Here is a 9695-nt window from a genome sequence, read left to right as displayed (position 1 = left end):
TCTTTATAGTTTTCCTCTATTATAAGAACAGAGTATCCATTTTTTCATAAATAAATTTATTTATCGGATGAAAAAATAAATATATTTTTCAATAAAATACCAGTTCTTTATGATTTTCCTCCGTTCACTGCAACAAAAAAGGGTATTAGCGACAACAACTTTAGCAAGAAGTAGAAAGCTTGACGCTCTTAAGAGGTTTATAACAAGGAAAAGGACAATACCTCACCAAAAATTGGAGCCATCATATACTCTGCGAGGGCAAGGACTTTTCTCGCTTAAAATTCTCGCCAAAAGGAGCGCGGGAAAGCTTCCCTCCAAATACTGATTCTAGTGGCCCAAAGTTTCTATGTTATTGGTGAGAAATCATGGGTGCTTTTTTGTGAAAATTTCAAAATTTTGCTCCCTTCCAATTTTTAGCAGAGCTGCGCATTGAAAATTTTTTAACCATTCCCGGCACAGCACTTGTCAAGCCTAGCGCCACATGAATTCCAAGCCTTCCATACTTGCAAGGCTACTTTCCCAAATATTGTTCTCAGATCAGAGCCCTCGAAAGTTCAATCGCAACCTTCCATGCACCTTTCTCCTTCTATCTCTCTTTCCCTCTCTATCAATTTTCAGTTTCCCGTAGACATATGGTTCCCCTCTTCCTCTCTAGCATCCAGATCTGAATTTATACAATCATGGACACACTTTAAAGACCCTTTCGATGCAATGGCAGACTTCAAGGAAAAGCGATGGTGTAGGTTTTTTAATATGTTATTTTCATCTCTGTTTTGTCAATTGCCTTTTTCTTGCATTTTTGGTCAATTTAACAATCGCAAGATAAACTTTTTGAAATTGTAGGCTTCTACTTCAGTGGATTAGAGTGAATGGGCATCTCAGTTGGAGTAGAGAAATGGGTCTTACTGGAAGGCAAAATGAAACGACCCGTCAAAATTGGATCTTGAACATCTATCACTTTTTAGGAGTTTGTGTGAATTTTGGGTTTTTTTCCTGGTTTTATTCTATGTGGTTTTGTCTGTATGATTGAAAGTTCAATTTCTGATGTACTTTCAGGGGGGTTTGACTGTAGCAGCAGGGAAGTGGGGAAGTGGGTGGCTTTCCGGTGGCACCGCCGGCTCAGTATAACCCATTAGACGAGCCGAATCCATTGGGATTGAGGCTGAGGAAAAGTCCTTCCCTTTTGGAATTGATCCAAATGAGGCTTTCTCAAGCTAATTCACCTAAGGGTGCAAGTTCCAGTAAAAAAGAGCTTAAAGGGGCCGCTGCTTCTGGTTCCTCTGAGAAGCTCAAGGCTTCAAATTTTCCAGCAACTATTCTGCGAATTGGGACCTGGGAGGTATATTTATACATTTTCATTTGATCATGGATTTTAGAAACTTGTTTTATTGGATTGCTTATGATTTCGTTAATTTTGATTGCATGTCTTTGTTCTAATTTCTAGTATAAGTCAAGATATGAAGGGGATTTGGTAGCAAAGTGTTATTTTGCAAAGCATAAGCTTGTATGGGAGGTTCTTGATGGCGGGCTCAAGAATAAGATTGAAATTCAATGGTCTGATATAATGGCTTTGAAGGCGAATTCCTGATGACGGATCGGGGACTTTGGATGTAGTGGTATTAGCAACACTTACTGTGTCTTTGTTAATTACTTTGTATGTCGTTATTATGAACTTTTTATAGTGAAAACAGTTTTTTTTTAATGGTGTAGCTTGCAAGACAACCTCTTTTCTTTAGGGAGACAAATCCACAGCCCAGGAAGCATACCCTGTGGCAGGCAACATCTGATTTTACTGGGGGTCAGGCCAGCATACAAAGGTATGGTAATCTCTCATTCATTCACGAGTTTATTGTGTTGCCATTTTTAAATGGCACTTTTTAGGCAACAAGCTACTTGTTCCGTACTGTATGTGTCCTATTTGTTTATTTATGTAGCAAGGATTTTTTGTTCTCCACCCCCACATTTTGATTTGTACCATTTGAGTTACTTCATCAATTTGTTATTTCTTAGGTGGTTCTTTGACTTTCTCAGTAACATCTCAGCATTATGTAGATAGCGATTTGTTATCACCACAGCTATACTGCCTTGACCGCAGATGTATCTGAATAATAGTCTGCATACACCTCTCTTCTCTGATGTTGACTTCCAAGTTCCTATCTTACGAGCTTTTAGAGCGAAATGTTGACTTTTATGAGTATCAGCGACTCACGACTGAATTTCAATTGTTGGACTTACTCTATTCTAGCCTTCTGTGCTTTTAGCATTTCTCCCTTTATCACCAAAGAGATGATTTTTTTTATTGGGTGGGGGAGAAGAAACAGGGGAGAGGGGTAATCCCGAATTGGACATTTGAAATATATTTGGTAGCTTTTTGATACTAAAGGTATTAAGAGATGAGAGATGCTCTAAATTTTTTTTTTTTAAGTGACAGTTTTTTCTTTTCGTTGTTTTGCTCAATCTCTGGAGACTAACAGCAATGGTCTGACTCACCGTTGATTGGCATTTTTTCTGGGATTTCTGGCAGGCGTCATTTTCTGCAGTGTCCACAAGGCTTGTTGGGAAAGCATTTCGAAAAGCTTATTCAATGTGATCCTCGTCTTAACTTCCTGAGTAAACAAGGAGAGATAACATTGGATTCTCCATATTTTGAACCCAGAATCTCTGTGTTTGATGACCCAAGTGAAAACAAAGCTGCATTTGATTTGAACAATCATGAGAGTCCCACTTTCTTCAACCTGAGGGATGCAGCATCGCCATCAGGTGGTCAATCATCATCTTCGAGGAATGAACAAGACACTGTTAGTAGACCTCGAGAATCTATTAGACATGAAACACCATCACCCAGCTCAGGTAACCGGTCCTTTTAATAGTCTTGAACCAAAATTTGATATTCACTAAAAGTTTCTGACCAACAGAAATGTAAAATGTCATTTTCATTTGATTTATAATCTGTACAGAGTATTTCTTTTCCTCCAAGGAGGTTTATATATGTAGTCGCGTCTCTCTAGTAGTATTTGACTCTGTGTTTTGGTTTATTCAGTAATGGATACGCATGTAATTGAAGAAATAAAAAATGGTGGAGGAGAGCAAACATGACATGGCTATGAAGCTCTTACAAGCTACTTCGATTATGGACTTCGTCAATTAATGCAAACATGATACTCATTGTATATCGGCACAGGGTCTATCTTAGCATTTGTTATCCCTAGCAATTTTGGTTGTACATATTAAAGCCCAATTAGGATTTGATTTGAGTATCTTTGTGCTTTGTACTGTTGATAGTATTGGTTGTAATATATTATTGCTCGTTTTGTATTTGTAATGACAAATTGGTTTGTTATTTCGTATACAAATTTTGCTATATCTCAATATTGACATTAGTGATACCTCTTGCTAAAAAAATGGTTGAAAAAAAAATAGCAACTACAGTCACAAAGCTGCTTTCGGCAACTTTCTTGCAAGAAAATCATTTAGCTGCATTTGATCGTCTTTCGTAAGGGGTCGATGGTTTCCAATAAAACACCAACTCTTTGTAACTTTCCTCCATAAATTTTCTATTTTTCCTTTTTTTCACTGAAGTAATTTATTACTTGGATAAAATCAGAAACTCCATTATAAGAAAAGGTTTGGAGGGAATAAGTTGTAAGCAATCCATGACAATTACCGCCTCTACACACATGTGAAGGAACAGGGGCCATGACAATTTGCTACATGTACCGTGCAAATCTTATCCCATTGAAAATCACATTGAGAGAGGTGGGCCACCATTTTGCTATATCTCATTATTGACATTAATGAGTTTATTTTTATTTTATCCGATAAACAAATTCCTTTTTTGCCTTCAAAATGAGTACTCTGTTCTTATAATAGAGGAAAGTCATAAAGAGCTGATGTTTTTTTTTTTTGAAAAAACGGGTTTATTTTTATTTTATCTGATAAATAAATTTGTTTATGAAAAAATGGATACTTTGTTCTTAAAATGAAAAAAAGTCATAAAGAGCTGGTCTTTTATTAAAAAATGGGTTTATTTTTATTTTATCCGATAAATAAATTTATTTATGGAAAAATGGGTACTCTATTCTTATAATGGAGGAAAGTTATAAAGAGTTGGTTTTTTATTGAAAAATAGATTTATTTTTATTTTATCTGATAAATAAATTTATTTATGAGAAAATGGGTACTTTGTTCTTATAATGGAGGAAAGCCATAAAGAGCTAGTCTTTTATTAGAAAATGAATTTATTTTTATTTTATTCGATAAATAAATTTAATTATGAAAAAATAGGTACTCTGTTCTTCTAATGGAGAAAAGCCATAAAGAGCTAGTCTTTTATGGGAAAGTGATACTTTACGGAAAGTGACCACGATTTGATTTATGAAATAATCCCAAATAAAAATTTAGAATGAATTTATTTGTTTTGAAAGTTGTATAACGGTCATTAAAACTCCAGAGATTGGCAAAAAAATTTTGGGGTTACAGAAAAGCAAAGAGAAGAAGGAGAAGAATTGAGCTTTTTATGCGTTGCAATTGTTCCGTTAAAAATGGCTCCATTCGGTTTTATCAATTTTTTGTTGAGTAAAATCATTGTTCTAACGATCAATTCTTCATTTCTCGTTAATTGTCCTTAATTGGCCAAAATTACGAAATTTTGAGGATGCAATATGTTTGGGGTGAAACTTTGAGGATGAAATTGGTCAACCACCCAAATTTTGAGGATAAAAAAGTGCATTTTTTTCCTATAAGATATTTAATCAAATGTTATTTCTTGTTTTAATTTTAGTTATGACTAAACTACATATTTATCAAATAGACATACCTTTATAATTAAAGTTAATATTTGATATTTTAGGATACCATATATTTAAATAGATGAAAATTATTTTGAACATAATATATTAAAATAATTTTATTTGTCAATCATTTTGGCCCTCCCTCAAAGTAAAAAAATCTTGGCTTCGTCACTGTCTAGGAGGAAATTGGGGCCTATTGCTAACAAAAAATTGTGAAAATTTACCTTTATATCCTAATTATTTGAAAAAAAAATCTAATGGACAAATTTTGCAAAAGAAACCTTGTTTCTTACCAACAAATTAAGTAACTAATAAAATCACCTTTAATATTGCTTTAACATATTTAATTTATGTTAAATACAAATTTTACCAATTTCTCTTTTGTAAAAATATAAGTGTATCACTTTTTCAATTTTAATTACAAACATTTATTTTTTTTACATAAATGTAGTGATTCAGAGTAAAATGCCCATAATAGCTAGTATTTTGTTGATGTAATGCAAAAAAATCCATAAAGAGTTGGTATGTTATGGGCGCAATCTTTTTTACTTTCACATATTTAAAATTTGTTAAATGTAAAATCTACTAGTTTTCCTTTCATAAAAATATAAGTATAATACTTTTTTAATTTTATTTACAAATATTTATGTATTTTACATAAATGTAATGATTCAGAATAAAATACCCATAAATAGTTAGTATTTTGTTGATGTAATGCAAAAAACTCATAAAGAGTTGGTATGTTATGGGCAAAACTTTTTTACTTTCAAATATTTAAAATTTATTAAATACAAAATTTACTAGTTTCCCTTTCGTAAAAATATTAGTGTAACACTTTTTCAATTTTAGTTACAGATATTTATGTATTTTACATAAATGTAATGATTCAGAATAAAATACCCGTAAATAGCTAGTGTTTTGTTGATGTAATACAAAAAAAAAAATCATAAATAATAGGTATGTTACGGGCAATATATTTTTTACTTTCATAAAAATCAGTTTATGTTAAATACAGGACAACCAATTTTCCTTTCGTAAAAATATTAGTGTAACAGTTCTTCAATTTTAGTTACACATATTTATGTATTTTACATAAATGTAATGATTCAGAGTAAAATGTCCATAAATAGATAGTATTTTGTTGATGTAATGCCCGTAAATAGATAGTACTGCTTATGCTTCCTTTTCGGTGTTTTATTCGTAGGCCCATTATATTTATGTTAATTCCGTCATACCCCAATACATTTCCAACTTCTGCAGTACGCTACATTCACATTTCTAAACCGCGGTTATAGGTCACCACTTACTTTTTTAGAAACATTCCCTTCATCTTCGTACATGTCAGGTTGCTACGTGCCAGCTTCTTTGCCATATAATTTACTTTCCACACCTGTCTTTGGAATATGTGAATACACTACAGAATTTACCATTTTTTCTAATGGATCTCTCTCAACCCTTAGATTTTTGGGCCGTGTACCTTCTCGTTGTCTTGTCATTGGATTACACTTAATTATCATATTTTCAGCAATATATTTTCTGTCCCTTTTTCCTCAAAATTTGCAAGCCTTTCTCTCATTTCTCTTTATTGAGGACTCTCAACTCTCCCTGCTTCCCTTTTTTTATTTGTTTTCCATCAAAGCTATTCTTTACATTTGATTTCTTTTTTTGTTTTGGCAATTTGCTTACTTTATTTTGGGAATTTTGTTTTATGGTTTGGCAAGAAACTAGGATTTCATACGAAAGCATCTTTTGCATTGGGGTTTATAGGCAATAGAAATCACAGGACATCTTATTTTCACTTTCATTTGGATTTTGCTGATCAAGGATGTCCTATTACTTCATATTTCGGGTTTTGAGCTAATATTTAAGAGGCTATATTTTGGCGAGGCAACCTTGATGGCGTTATAGGTGGCTTCTTCCTAAATTGCAACCTTGTATGTAACCATAGCATTGCTATTATCTCCTTGGTGATTTCGTAAGAATCCGACGCTAATTTTTAGTTGGGAAGTCCACTACTTCAGTAATTTCAATTTGAGTGGATTTTTTTGTTGTGTTCTGATATTAATTTAAATTCATATCTGTGAATTTGGTTATTTACAGGTTTTCTTGCCATGTAAATATCTACATAGCAATACTCTAATAAAATAGCCAGGTGCTCCTAGTATGTTTTGATGTTCGGCAAGTCTTATTTTTTGTGCATTTTTTATTTAGTGTTAGAATTTTCTTGAATTAAAGTCTTCTAAATATGCTTGGGTTTCATTCAGATATATACTTAGGGGGCGCTTGGTTCAAGCTTAGGAATTGGAATTGTAATTGGAATCATACAAAAAAACTTAGTATGGGTTTTGGACAAAGGTATGATTACAAATGGGCGTGCTTGGTAAATATTGGTAAGGAATGGGTATCAAATTTAATAATCAATTTTTTACCTTTAATTTCTTTTTGCTTTTCATATCTTTCTTCTTCCTCGTTCAAATGCTTTTCCCACATACCCATCCACCATATATATAGTCATATATAAATATTAATTTGCTGTTTAAAATATATTTATAAATATTTATAAATATATTTTATATTTATATTTATATAAATATTTATAAATATATTTTATATTTATATTTATATAAATATATAAATATATTTATTTATATATATTTATATAAATTTATAAATATATTTATTTCAATTTTGTTTTATAATATGTATATTAATATATATATTAATATGTATATTTCAATTTGTATATTTCAATTATGTATATTATATATATAAATTATAGTAATATTAATATGTATATTATATCAATTGAAATAAATAATATATATTTATATATAAATATTTTTGTTTAAAATATATTTATAAATATATTTATATTTATATTTACATAAATATATAAATATATTTATTTATATATTTATTTCAATTTATAAATATATTTATTTCAATTTTGTTTTATAACATGTATATTAATATATATTAATATGTATATTTTAATTATGTATATTATATATATAAATTATAGTAATATTAATATGTCAATTATGTATATTATATATATTATATCAATTGAAATAAATAATATATATTTATATATAAATAATTTTGTTTAAAATATATTTATATTTATATTTATATAAATATATTTATTTATATATATTTATATAAATATATAAATATATTTATTTCAATTTTTTTTATAATATGTATATTAACATATATTAATATGTATATTTCAATTAATATTTATATTTTATTATATATATAAATTATATTAATATGTATATGTATATTAGATATATTATATCAATTGAAATAAATATATATATTTATTTATATATAAGTATAAATATATATTATATAAATATATATTTCAACTTTTTTATAATATGTATATTTATATATATATTTATATATGTATATTAAATATATATTAATATACATATTATAAAACAAAATTGAAATAAAAAATATTATATATATAAATAAATAAATATTAATATATAGAAACAGAGCCAGTATATATTTTTAAAAAATTCCAAAAATAATTTTTTTTTAAGATTTTGGAATCAAAGGTGGGATTCATCAAAACCCTCCGATCTACTTGGGTATTGAGAGTGGCTGATTTTTCACGAATCATTCCAAGATTTCAAAACCTATACCCATTAGCCAAGCAACAATTTTGGGACTCAATCCAATTCTTGATTCCTATACCCTCCAACCAAGCACCCCCTTATAGTTGTTAGCATGAACTGTTTCTGAATGTGGTAAACTTAATGTCTTGAGAGGACTGCGCATTTATAAACTTAATGCCTTGGAAAGGCTGTGCATTTTCAAAAGTATTCGTGTTTTGAAGGAGGGGTTGCCACATGAGGTTATGACTTCTAAAAATCCTAGGAGTGTGCAAAATGAAAAAATTCCGATTTGTTGATCGAATTCAAATTGAATTCAGAATTTTCAAAATCGGTAATTCGCAATTCGGCACTGAAATCGAAATTTTTGATTTCGAATTAAGCGAATTTGGTTCGAATTCGATAATGGAGTTTTTGAAATCGGAATTCGAAATCGAAATTTCCGATTTCAATTTCGTTTTATAATATATATATATTTATTTATATATATAATTATATTTTTTATTTCAATTTCATTTTATAAATATATATTATAATCATAATAATATTTTTATAATATATGTAATATAAAATTTATAATATAAAACAATATGTCTAACAAAAAAGAAAAAAAGGAAAAAAGGATTCCAAATTCGATGGATTCGGAATAAATTCCGAATTGAATTCGGAATCAAAATCGAAATTGAAATCGAAACAATATGGGCCAGGTTTTTTTTTCCACTACTTTTGGTTAGAATCTCAATGGTTGTTCTTGATAGTAACGTTTTTGGAACTTTACATGGTACTTGCTGCGAAATTTTGTTCAGGTAATCGTGCATGTGTGCTTGTTCTTTTGTTTTCTGAAAAAATGGCAGGTAAGAGTGTGAGTCTGTCTGTTTGTGTGCCTTTTTGCTTCTTTAAAAATGGCAGTTAACTGTGAATGTGTATCTGGTTTATTGGAATAAGTTAAAAGTTGGTGACTGAGGGAAAGGGAGAAGGAATTCAATGAGTTTTTCCACCTGGACATTTTGGTATGTAATTTAAGCCGAATCTTATTACATTTAATATTGGTTGAATAGTTGCACACCATTTTTGAATCTTATTCCCACTTTATGAATTTTTGAAAAGTTGCACGCCATTTTTGAATATGGGCAATATTTTTTTTAAAGGGTGTTTTATTTCTTCAGTTTTGTATGTTTACAGCTGGAAAATTCAATGTTGGGATAATATCTTGAAATTCTTTTCTGGTTTATGTGTTGTTTGATTTTAAAACCCAAAAAAAAAAAAAGAAAGAAGA

General features: G+C 29.7%; 1 long non-coding RNA gene and 1 pseudogene across 1 annotated transcript; both read left to right on the top strand.

Annotated features, from left to right (window-relative positions):
- Positions 1-233: 233 nt before the first annotated feature.
- Positions 234-1032, top strand: LOC140011425 (uncharacterized). Its single transcript, XR_011818583.1, has 2 exons — positions 234-739; positions 844-1032. It is a non-coding gene; the product is annotated as an uncharacterized lncRNA (long non-coding RNA).
- Positions 1033-1072: 40 nt separating this feature from the next.
- LOC113700713 (uncharacterized) lies at positions 1073-3369 on the top strand (annotated as a pseudogene).
- Positions 3370-9695: the final 6326 nt, after the last annotated feature.

This window comes from Coffea arabica, chromosome 7e, assembly GCF_036785885.1.
Source record: "Coffea arabica cultivar ET-39 chromosome 7e, Coffea Arabica ET-39 HiFi, whole genome shotgun sequence".
In the NCBI taxonomy this organism is placed as follows: domain Eukaryota; kingdom Viridiplantae; phylum Streptophyta; class Magnoliopsida; order Gentianales; family Rubiaceae; genus Coffea; species Coffea arabica.
This window is presented reverse-complemented; position numbering and strand designations above follow the sequence as displayed.